Genomic DNA, 13,157 nt, shown 5'->3' on the forward strand with positions numbered 1-13,157 from the left:
TTTTATACATTTTGATGCCCCTTTTCATGATCGACTGTTAGTGGCATGCAGTTATGTGATGATTAAAGGCTCTTAGCATCTCTTTATGGGGCCTTTTAAATGTCAAATGCACAGGCACACAGTAGGTATAAAATGTCTTCTGCAATGATCAGAGCAAATTTTCAATATAAATTGAATGTTTCCCATCCACAGACCTACTGAGACTTCAAGACAGCTATTAAAAATAGTTTCCCCCAACAATTTGCATATTAATATCATGAAATATTCACAATATTAACATTTTAAATAAAATATGATTGCCTATGATAATTTGTTTCAATGATTTTAGGAACAGCAATCCCTTAAAAAGATCAGTGGTGAATGGTATTTAAAATCTGTATGACTGCTTCAATCTCTTCAACTACTTCTCAATAGTTTACTTAATCTAAAAAATAATTCAAGGGTTCTTAACACTTGATTAAAATTTAGATGAATCAAAATTTCTAGAATATTATTTCTTTAGCATGGTATTTTTTATTTGTAATACTAAAAACTTTTGTTATTAAAAAACACCTCTGAGTGAAACATAGTTTAATGTGTTTCTTTTTTGATGAGCTTTCTACGAGCCTTTAAAATGCTGGTATTCATTGTGAATCTCTAAGGGAAAAGGATCTGAGTATGGCATTTTCAACATTTATTTACTAGTTTTGAGAAAAGACACCTCAGGGGACAATTATATAGAACGTGTTTTGGCAAAAACTGATATAGACCATGTTTGAGTTTCTGTTTGCACATTCAAGGACATAGTCATGGAATATAGAAAAAGTGTCAAATTTTTGTTAGGTTATAAAAAAATGTGTTATCTTAGGGTGAGGCAATCTCATGTGAAGTAGATAGAATGTGAGATATTTCCAAATTTAAAATAAAAACAAAATCTAAGTTCTCAGTTTTCTGTTAGCTTGTGAGGTGATTAACAGATAATCTTTAAATAAAGTTCCTTTGTAGGCACTTTACTTAGTATGAAGAATGAAAATGGAAATTCTGGTCATTTTAGCTCTGGGAAAAATCTTTTTTTTTTTTTTTTTAAGATTTATTTATTCCTTTGAGGGGGGAGGGGCAAAAGGAGAGGGAGAGATTCCCAACCAGATTCCCCTCTGAACACAGAGCCGGAGGCAGAGGCAGGGCTCAATCTCATGACCCTGAGATCATGACCTGAACCAAAATCAAGAGTCAGATGTAGTCAACTCACTGAACCACCCAAACACTCCACTCTGAGAAAATCTTAAATGGTTTAGGGTGATGAATGACTGTGGGGAAGGGGACTTGTTGAGCACTACGGGAAAAGCTGCACTTTTGGATTCTATATATTGAAGTATGTGGCCTCTGAATCATGGGCTGCAGATAATCTTGCAAAGATGGGGATATCACAAGCTAGACTGAAATTATACCAAAATTATTTTCCCTTAGATGAAAGAAAAGATAGAGGACCTCCAGTATGATGTTGATTTGTAATACCATAGAAAGTAATAAAAATAGTGATCATGTGATTAGTGCTGTGCTAAAGTGCTTTATGTGGATCATTTCATAACACAATAAAGCCTGTATAGTTTCTATTCCCAATTTTATTTATTTATTTATTTATTTATTTATTTATTTATTTATTTATTTATTTCCAATTTTAGATAAGGGAAATGAGGTCTGGAGAAGTTGCGTATTTTCCCCACATCTCACGACTGTAAGTGAATGAACCAAGTGACATAAAAACAGGACATCTGGCTTCCAAGCCCATGTTTCTAAACCCTAGAGGTTTGCCCTCTGTGTTATGTTGTAACATCAGTAATACAATTTCCAGTAACAAAATATATCATTGACAAGTCCCTTCATTGTTAAATGGAGGCATCTCTGTGGCTATGGATGTCCTGAGTTTCTTAAACACTTTTTGTTTACTAGTTACTGTTTGAGTATAGCATTTCCTTCCATTTTCTTCACTTACCAGATATGATACTGTAACTTGTATTTGTATCTAAGGTTTTGGGAAGTGAAGAACAATCTTAGGTAAGGAGACAGAAAAATTTATGTTTGTTAAGAAGAAAGTGTAGGATTTTTGGAATAAAACAGGGAGAGAGGTGGGGAAAATGGATTTTAATAATTTCAAGATTATGCAAAGGAACACAATGGGATAAATGATGCAATATTGTTATAGTATGTGATTTTAAAATTAACTGAAAGACTGCATGGGTGGTCCTGTGTAGTTGAACTCATCTGTGCAGATGGTGTCAGAATAAGCTTGCATTTGCTTCAGGGCTATCTCTCAGGATCAATCAGTTCTCATACTCTTGAAGAAGTATGATGCAGAAGATCTAATGGAGGTGTCACTGCTGCTGTGATCAGATCAGTTCCTGCGGGTGATTCCTAATGGGTTCAGAGCTCGGCGTTCTTTGCTAATTTCTCATTTCTATTCCCACTGTCCTATCTCAGACCCTTGTTACCTCTTGTCTGGACTACCAACTGGTCTGATTACCTTTGGTCCCCCGTCTCTCAAAATCATCCTACAGAGTTTCAGGCTCTTGAAGCTCCTTTTTTTTTTTTTTTTTTTTTTTTTTTTTTTTATCATGTCAGTCTCATGGTCAAAAGTTTCCAATGGGTTGCCATCATCTACTGAATGAAGAGCAGTCTTTGTAGCCCGGCATCAGTGTCTTGAACTGGCTGTAATCCACCTGTCCCACCTTATCCCCACTATTGACTTACCTGTGTCCTCCATCTGTGCTTACCGACAGCTACCTGTGGCCTCTTTTTTTATGCTATCCCCTTTACTTTTGCTTTTTTGTCAACTAAAATACCCTTCTTCTCTTTTTCTTCCATTAGCACTCAGCATGGGCATACTCTCTCTCTATCTCTCTTTTTTTTTTTTTTTTTTTTTACTTACTGAGGTATTTTTGACATGTAAAAAGCTGTATGTATTTGATGTACACAGTTGTTAACTGGAGGTGCTATGCTATATAGCAGATCTCCAGTTTCTATTTATCTCGTATGGCAAACTTTGTACCCTTTGACTACTACCTTCCCATTTCCTCTTCCCTCAAGCCCTGGCAGCCATTCTATTCTCTACTTCTATGAATTTGAGAAATTTAGGTTCCTTATATAAGTGAGATCACAGAGTATTTGCCTTTCTGTGTCTGACATATTTTACTTAGCTCATTGTCCTCCAGGCCTATTCCTGTTGTCACAAATGACAAGGTTTCCTCCTTTTTAAAGGCTGAATAATATTCCATTGTGTGGATATGCTACATTTTTATTTACTTATTTATTTATTTATTTATTTATTTATTTATTTATTTATTTTTAATATTTTATTTATTTATTCATGAGAGACAAGGAGAAAAGCAGAGACACAGGCAGAGGGAGAAGCAGGATCCTCACAGGGAGCCTGATGTGGGACTTGATCCCTGGACCTGGGATCACGCCCTGAGCCAAAGGCAGATGCTCAACCCTGAGCCACCCAGGCGTCCCAATATGCTACATTTTTTAATCCTTTTATCTGTCAAGGGATATTCCTGTTGTTTCACATGTTTTGTTTAGTGTCCATTACAAATGTCTCTTCCTTGTAAAACTTTCTGACATTTTAACTGTGAGGCACTTTTCATCTTTTGAACTTTATGAGTAGATTTTTAAAAAGTTTTTATTTAGGTTCCAGTTAGTTATCATACAGTGTAATATTAGTTTCAGATGTACAATTTAGTGAATCCACACATACACACAACAACACTTGACTCTCACCACAACAAATGCCCAAGTGCTGAATGTTTTGACTGGACTTTTGATCTCTCTTTTATGCAGTAAACGAATATTTCTTTAGATTACAGCTAGAGTACATCTTTATCACTGGATTGTGAGGTGATTAAATTCAAAGGCTATGTACCCCATAGTGACAAGCCTAGAACCATATCAGAGTAACCACTCAAAAAATATTCGTTGCACTTCTATGAACTGGCTCCCAACCATTCCTAAGAATATTATCCACAAAATCCTAAACCCTCATAGTGGTCACAAGTTTTCTTTTACTTTACTTGTGCTTCTAGCATCCTCTATTTTTCTCTTGAAAAATCATCCCAATTGGGATTAAGATCTTAATTTGTATATTTATTTATTGTTGATCTTTGTAAGAACAGAGAGTAATTTTCCTAGCTCATCAATGTATCCTCACAGTACCTGAACTAACACAGTACCTGAAACTTGGAAGCTGCATAAAGTGTATTAAGGGAATAAATGAATAAGCCTCCTAACACAATCTGTTTTCAAAACATCTGAATAATAGCTATTCATGCAAAGATACTTAATGTGTCCTTGCTATATAGAGTGCATTGCTAGGACTCAAAAAACAAAATTTGAAAAGGAATTCCTTCATGTCAAATGAGAAAAACCTTTATTAAATCTAGTCAATTGGCAAAATACGTTTTCCATCCACTTTGGTTTCAGTGATTCCAGATCAACCCCTGCCCTAGCTGGTCCACTAAAGAACCACAGAATGTCTCAAAGCCTGATCTACATTCCTACTAATAAAAACACAGTTTACCTTACTGATAAGGGCTAGTTGACTCCTTGAATTTATACCATTATCAGATACCTGCAACCACGTCTGCAGTGTGAATACTTGTCCGTGAACATATACCCATAGTTCTGGACTCAATCAGTGATATAAAATGTATCAACTTTAGATGCTTGACAGCACCCCTGTATTTATTTATTTTTAAATACAAGTATTTATTTATTTTATTTATTCATTCATTCAAGACATGCACACACACAGAGGCAGAGACACAGGCAGAGGGAGAAGCAGGCTCCACGCAGGGAGCCCGATGTGGGACTCGATTCTGGGACTCCGGGATCACACCCTAGACTGAAGGTGGGCACTAAACCACTGAGCCACCCAGGGATCCCCAGATGAAATTCTTAATATTCAAGTGGGTTACTCTAAGACGCACATTATTCATAAATCTTCCTGATTCCTGAAAGCTTTACACCTGTATCAGGTTAGATCAGCATAAACTGGGCTATTACAATAGAACAACATGGTAAAAATCTGTTACTGGCTTTTATTGGAGTCATATAAGAGATGGTTCCATGTTAAAACATCTCCACATTTTAGAATAAAAGAGCAATTAAGGTCATTATACATAAATCTATTTGAAGTTTTTTATATAAGGACCCATGTCCTCATGTACATGTTTTTCCCAGAATTTAGGGTTAAGATAAACTTTGTCTACCTATATGCTTCCTTTCAGTAGTTAATGAAAGAAAGTTCAAATTATCATCATATATATATATATATATATATACACACACACACACACTCAAACATATATATAGGACATATATATGTGTGTGTGTCACATATATACATATATACATACATACATACATGTATAGTCCAGAAGTTAAAAACTAAATCTATTGCTTGGCTTCCTTTATCTTGGGTTTTATTCTATAATCACTTTCCTTTACTTCTCCCTTCCCACTTATTGCCTGACTCATTTTTTTTTCTGTGCTTTTGAAAACAGTTTTACTGTATTGGTTACTTGCACTGTGGTTTGAATCAATTATTTTTGGATGTAGTTGGAAGCTTAAAAAAGTAATGCCTTAATAAATAATAGACTTGTCTTTAGGCATCCATATCCTCTCTTATAAACACCCATTGCAGGAGTTAATTGGAAATGAAACTAAATATTACTTTGATTAATTAGTCTTTATTAAATTTCCTGCGAAGCTTCTAGTGTCTGCGCTAGCATACCTTGAATGGTATTTTTGGGGAGACAGCATTGAATTTTACCTGTATTTTAATGAACATTATATATACAGATTAATTTTTTTGTTCAGCATTCCATATTGTTCCTTCTGCTTTAAAATGAAAATTGCAAATGCTTAAATAAATTAATTGAAAAGTTGTTTACTATCACTGTAACTCATACGTATTTTCATGTCCTCAGCTGAAATGCAATTTTCTAATGCTTGACACAGGTAATACTGTTTAATGAATCACAGCCGAGTTCACTTTTAGCTTCTTTAAACTGGGAAAAAGAAAAACATGACTCTCTTCCATTCTTCACTTATATGAGTATAAAAAAATGTGGAGATGTGCAAGCTGCTCACAATCTAAAAAACAATCCAAGACTTATTGGCACACCTGTTCTTCACATTACCATTAGTGGAGCATACAGTTCTCTAAAACCATAAATATCAATCCCATCTTACACGGGAGCAGCAATGTCCTACTGATAGAAAGGATATTTGGATATACAGACATGACTAGTCATGGACAAAAACTTGACCCTTTGGTTCTACCAGCACCTCTTCTGCTTTTTGGGCTCTTGGATCTCAAAACAAACAAACAAACAAACAAACAAACAAAAAACCTTACCACCCTTAATTTGTGTTTCCTACATAGTGTTCAGCAAAGCACTTCTGAAAGGTGCACCATAGGAATGGGGATTCTGGATCAAATACAAATGGAAAGCACAATACACTATACCACTGTTTTTCTTGGAGAGTTGCAATTTCTATTAATATGAAGGCTCTGAGAACTCCTGCAGGAAAGAAATAGGTTACATTGTTAAATTTAGCACTTTACTAAAAGAATTTTTTTTTTTTTTTAAATTTAGAACAGGCAAACACACAACACCATGGGGAATTATTCTAGTTACTATTGTATTGTTGTCTTCATAGTTCATGGAGTACACTTGGGCTAGGGATGCTCTAGGAACTCTCTTTACCACCTGGGGCTTACTCCTGTCCTGTTTCTTATAGAATCATGGAACATTTGAAGGGCCTCAGTAGATGATGTTACCCAGTGGCTTTCAAGCTGTAGCATGCGTGATAGCCACCTATGGAAGGTTTGTTAAAATACAAATTGCTGGGCTCCACCCCTACATATTTTGGCTCAGTAGTTTTGAATAGGAAACCTGGATATCTGCATTCCAAGAAGTTCTTAGATGATTCCAGTGCTGCTGGTCTGGGATGATCCTTCGAAAATTACTGAGATAGTGGTTTGATATAGTCCACCATATCTTCCCCTGCCTTCCAGTATCTAAAACTTTCTAAAACTTCCTTAGACATTTTTTACTCTCAGTTTCCTCAAGTATCCTTAATTGTCAAGAACACATCACTTATCCTCAAACCACTGGGCTTGAATGTACCAGGTAGTCACTCATTAGTTGTGGGGTTATTTCTAGAAAGAACAACAGCTTGTTCTCTCAGTGACTTTACTGCCTCTGGGTGCCTTAGTTCTCGAATTGTTTATCAATCTGGAAATTCACTCATTTACTTTTTGAGTGAATGCTTATTGGGTATAGTAGATTGAACATTCTTTTAGGTACTGGGCATACAGTGGAAAACAAAACAGGTAAAGGTGCCTACTGTCATTGAGCTTATGCTTGAGGAGGGGAAACAGAAAATAAACAAGTAATCACATAAATAACCAGGATAATTTCAGACAGCAATAAGTCAAACAAAAACAAAACATGGTGATGCTAGAGAGAATAAGAATGTCTATGAGGGACTAACAGGTACTGTGATCAGAAAATGGCCTCTCTGAAGAGACCGCGTCTGAAGTGAATCCTCAGTGACTTGTCTTTTGGATTTGGCCACCTAATGTCTACACTGAGGATTTCATTGTCAGCCTCACTATTTCTTTAGATTTTGATGCCATTTGGTCTACCTCCTCACAGTATTGCTGCTTTGCTTTGCTTATGGCTATGGATCATCTCCCCCAGATGATCTCCACTCCATTAGCTTTGTCACTCCTGGCCATTCTCCTCTCACCAATCCTCAACTCTTCCTCCACTTCTTTGACACTACTAGTAAGAGAGAATAAGATAAACTGTCTACTTCAGCAATTGTTCTTGAACAGTTCACGAAAAGGAATCGTATATACACATTTTGAGGCAGGTCTTTCCATCTGTTAAGAAATGTTAAGAAATGTTAAGAACAAATTTAAAAATACAATGAGCTGAGTTTAGTTTTCCTGTCATTTTTTAATCCTAATTTTACCCATTGGGGTAATATAGATCTAATCTAATCCTCTACATATGACAACTCTTCAGATATTTGATGACAACCTCCATGTCCTTCACATCTCCTGTGAGATTCTTTTTTCTTAGGTAAAACTTTCCTATTGTCTTTGAACCAGTCTTTCCTTATTGGGTATGGCTTTGAATCTCTTCTCTCTTGCTTTCTCCCTCATATGCTCTTTACTTTATCATTAACCATTACTGCAGCTGTGGTTTGAATAACGGAGAACAAAGCAGAATTGTTACCTCTTCTTGATCTAATAACTATTAATCTATGATGCAACATACACCCATAGGGGCTTTTTCTTTCTTTAGTTTTGAATATTAATCTCATTTTTTAAAAACTCAAATTGAGTTTGTCTAGTCTTTTCTTCCCTAATTAAGTTTCCTTGCCCATTTGCTTCAGTGAAATTGTGTCCCTTCTATCATTTTACTTACATAGAACTAACTTTCTATCAGATAATTTTCTAAGTGCTTTAAATACATCAACTCACTTAATTCTTAAACCACCTTATGGAACTATAATAATTAACCCCATTTTATAGATAAGGAAAGCAAGTCACAGTAAGGTCAAATGACTTGTCATAAGTCATACAGCTATTGACAAGTGATGGTGCCAGAATCTGAACCCTGACATCTCTGCTCCAGAGTTTGTGCTCTGAACCATGATGCTCTAATACTCATAATCTTATGGCAATCAAATACAAGACCTTTCATTTTTCCCTATGAACTTTCATGTCATAAGATTTACTCCATTTTTTCCAGTCTGTCAAGATTCTTTTTGTCCTGTGTCATCCAATGCATTCAATATCCCTAATAAGTCATGTCTTCCATAAATATAAAAACAATTTATTAAAGTACTCTATCATCTGTCAATCATCAATCTATTTAGAAATGACATATCATTTATCATCTGTTCATATGTTCTGAGAGTCATCAGCTGATGAAAATTTTCTTTATCTCAGGTTAAATGCACAATGTCTGTGGCATCCCTTCCTATCTTTATTTCATATTCTAGTAAAGACTTTTGCCTATGATGACTGGCAGAAGGCTTCCTGGATCTCCTAGAAGGAAACAAAGGACACCAGTTGAGCTGGATGTTAAAAGGCAAACAGTATGAACTTCAGATTTCCTTCTAGGAAATGATCATGGAAACAGAGGGTAAAGGTGTCTAACATTAAGGTTAGTGGAAGTTCTTTGACATTAAAAAGGACATCATAAACATCCTTATAGTTTAGGAGGATTTGGCCAACAATTGTGTAGAAGGTAGCAGGAACAAATAATAGCTACAGTCATGTTATGAATCTAGGGAGTTAGAAGAAAATGTATAAGCTATTGCCAGTGTAGAAATCTGGGATTTTAACTTCACAAGGACTCTGCCATAATGACCTGAAAAGGTGCTGATCTTTCTTGAAGAACATCTTTAAAATACAAATATCCCAGGAAAAATTGCTTAATCCTTATTTTTAACAGGAATGAGATTATGCATTTGATGTTTTCTCCTATACAACAGGATATGAGCCCTGGGGAGCCCTTAGGCATTTGAAAGTTTTGGAGGCCCTTACATTGGAGGAAAGAGAAAGTAAAAGCAAACTTCCCCAACCACTGAATTTTCCAGGCAGTCTCATCAGTGTTGTTTGTTTATTAAATTCACATGCACCGTCTCTAGGATGCTCTTTGCATGCTTCTTCTTCAAGGACATGCAGCAAACATTTAATACTCAAATATTCGAGATTGTGATACCTAGAAACTTTGCTTCTCTAATTGCTAATCTCACAGTCATCATTTAATAGTTTTCTTAAATAGTTATTTGAAGATTACATTTGCCCATTTTATTTTTCCAAAATTGTTGACATCTGTGAAGAACTAGTGCTAACGTCTTTCAGATTTAGTCACAAGAATTCTCAGCCAGGCTACAACCTTTGAGCATAAGCTACTAAGATTCTTTCTTCAGAGTAGGCACTGGTATCTGTTATTCAAGTGCTTGCTTGAGTTGATTTCTGCCTATTATTCATTAAAATACATTTGTTAAGATATGTTTATGCATGCCCTTAAATCTACATCACAGACAACTTTTGTGCTTTATTGACTGATTAAAATAATGAATTTTAGTATCCCACTTAGAGGTTATCATTTTTTGTCTTTTAAGAACAATTGCAGTAACAATACCAACAGGAGAGTAGGGGTATTTATTCTTGACCAATACAAATTACCACTTAATGTAAAGGGCAGTAGGGATATTCTTAACAAAAAGTATTTTACATGGAGCAAATTGTGGAGCTTGTGGTAGTAGATAGTTACCTTCAAGCTGTCCCTGAGATAGTATATTTAGTTCAAATCAGTGTCCATTTATTGTATACCTATTGTGACTGAGAGCAGAAGAGCCAAACAAAATTACTTGCTGGACTGAGAAGATTTTCTTTTTGGACATCTAAGTATTATCGGCTATTTTGTTGTATGTTTATTCACTCATCTAGACCCTGATGAAATAAGAGGCAATTAGAAGCCTGACACTATTAGGAGCCTGATTATGAAATCTTTCCTAATGGTGTCATAATTACCTTATTTTGACCTATCTATATCTTTTTGGCCTCTTTGGAGTATGGATCGCATTGGCCTTTGCTATGATATTTCTAAAAGCCTTTCATTTATCTGTATGGGAGATATTTCTTCTTTTTTTGAAGTTGTTTTTATTTAAGTGATCTCTATACTCAGCATAGGGCTCAAACTGAAGTGCATAATAAATGTTTTTGACTACTTCTTAAAATCAAGAATTCAAAAGACGGTGTTTGCACACAAAATTGTGGCTGAGACACATGCTGATCATTGGTGTCTGTTCACAGGAGGTGAGTTACAGCAATATGACCAAAGTGTGCTCCTGCCATTTGGGAAATGACTCACTGGGGGCATCCATTTATGTTTTTTGGAACAGAAAAGAAAACCAAATTTTTTTTTGTCTGCAGATTTTTTATATTGGTATTATCTTACTTACAATCCTGATATTCTCTTTTAGTAAAGTGGAAGAGCAGTTAAAGCTTCAGTTTGGCCAGAATTGTGTTTGGAAACTCAGTCGCATGAAGACAAAGTGTGTGTGCAACTGGGAATATATGGTTAGTGAATTAAATGAAATTACAACTATAATGCAGTTAGAATAAACTCTTGAGAATACATTATGATCAACCTAAGAGAAAGCATTATTTTTTTCCTGTGAGCTTTGTGACACATGTCAATGTGAAGTCCATACAGAACTTCAGGTGAGATTGTTTTCTATATTTTCAGTAAACGAATGTCAAACCTGAAGTCTTGTTTTATTGCAAAAATAGGCTCCACGGTATTAAATAAATCATGCATAGATTATGACATTCATTCTATAGCCTAAGAGCTCATTTTGAAAAGGTGAGCTTGTGTTCTGTATCCGAACCTCAGCTTGCATGTTGTACACACACACTTTCAGAAGTACAAGCCAAGGTAAACATCATTTTGCTGTAACCTTTTAAAATTCTTCAGCATAATGACTAGCTATGACATGAATAAGTACGCAAAAGGGGGGGAAAAAAAAACTTCAACAAACCTATTCTCATGCTTCATTTACATTATTCCCAGAACACAAATAGTAAGATATTAAAACTGGGTAAGACTGTCAAATGAGATTCACTCACCTGACTTCTGTCATTTTAAATTGCTTTGTTGTTTATGCCACAGTTGCAATCTCAGCCCTGTTACTTGTTAATTGCTTAGTCAATGCAATTGTATCACAACAAATTTATCAGAATTTTAAGAGAAGAACTGTCTCTTGCTTGGATATGAAATTACTTTGATGGATCGAAGGTGATTATTATCATTAAATGTGACAAGCACAAAATAAAAATTCTAGTTTTAAATTCTTCTGCAGTAAAGGCACAATAAAATTCTATTTGGAGCTTTCTGATAAAGGAATGAAACGTCATGTGAGCAGATGACCATCAAATTGCATCAAATGAAATATTTTGAGTAATTTAAGAAGTGTAGAGCACTTTAAATATTGGCTGTTAAAAACAAGCACATTGTACTTACTTGTATATAATTTATGAGTGTGTGTGTGTGTGTGGGGGGGGGTCAGATTGGCTTGGGCATTGGCACTGGATTCATGGCATTGAAGACCCCGGCAATGGAATCATCTGGCTCTTCATTTTGAATTCAGTTTTTGCCATATACAAACTCTTTTGCCGCTTTGTATCTATGTTTACATTGTCATCATTCATTTAAAATCAAATCTTTGAAGCATCTATACCTTTTTAAGGTAGCAGAACATAATAGAAAGAGCACCAGACTGTGTCCCAAACTGGTTATATAGTCTGCTCCCATCCCCATCTTCTCCTGCATTCTCTCTAAGCCACTCTCATTTCTTAAATATTCATGTTACTTGTAAATGTTCCATCATTAGATTTTTGACCCAGCCCCAAATCTCATCACCTTTGTTTTTCTCTCTTCTTTAGCTCCTGTGCAACTCATCACCAAATCTGTTGTATTCTGCTATGCGCATCTGATACTCCCTCTCTATACCCACTGGCATTTTAGTTCAGGTCCTCCCATCATGTCTTCTTCTCTGGATTGGTTTCTTCATCCTCAAACGCATTCAATCTTCTTGAAAATAGTGTTCTTCTATTACCAGTGGAAGAGCTTGCATTGTATGAATGGAGGTCCCAGTCATGGATTCCCCATGGAAGATTTATGTGTGGATCAACTGCACAAGCCCAGAGATGGCAACTGCATCAGAGTTAGGAGGGTCTTTTCTTTTTAGGTTATATGTTGTAGCTAGGGGGGCCTCCAACAGAGGTTGTTTCCAATGATGTAAGGGACTCCTCCTACCAAGTGGAGTTTTTGGCCCTAAGGTTCTTGCCAGAACTGTCTTGGCCATCTTCCTCTATAAAAAGCTATAGATTACCCTTGGGAAGAGGTTGAAGAGGAGAGGGCTTGCTCTGCTATGGTGGCACAGTCTGTCAGCTCCAGGGTGTTGAGAGCTATAAGGCCAGGATGTTAAAAGCCACAAAGCCAGGATGTTGTGCCCTCAGGCTTGTAATGTGTCACCTATTTATCACCACCTTTGCCTCCAGTTCATACCTAACCAACTGCCTA

Source organism: Canis lupus, chromosome 13 (assembly GCF_011100685.1).
Source record: "Canis lupus familiaris isolate Mischka breed German Shepherd chromosome 13, alternate assembly UU_Cfam_GSD_1.0, whole genome shotgun sequence".
NCBI classification, from domain to species: domain Eukaryota; kingdom Metazoa; phylum Chordata; class Mammalia; order Carnivora; family Canidae; genus Canis; species Canis lupus.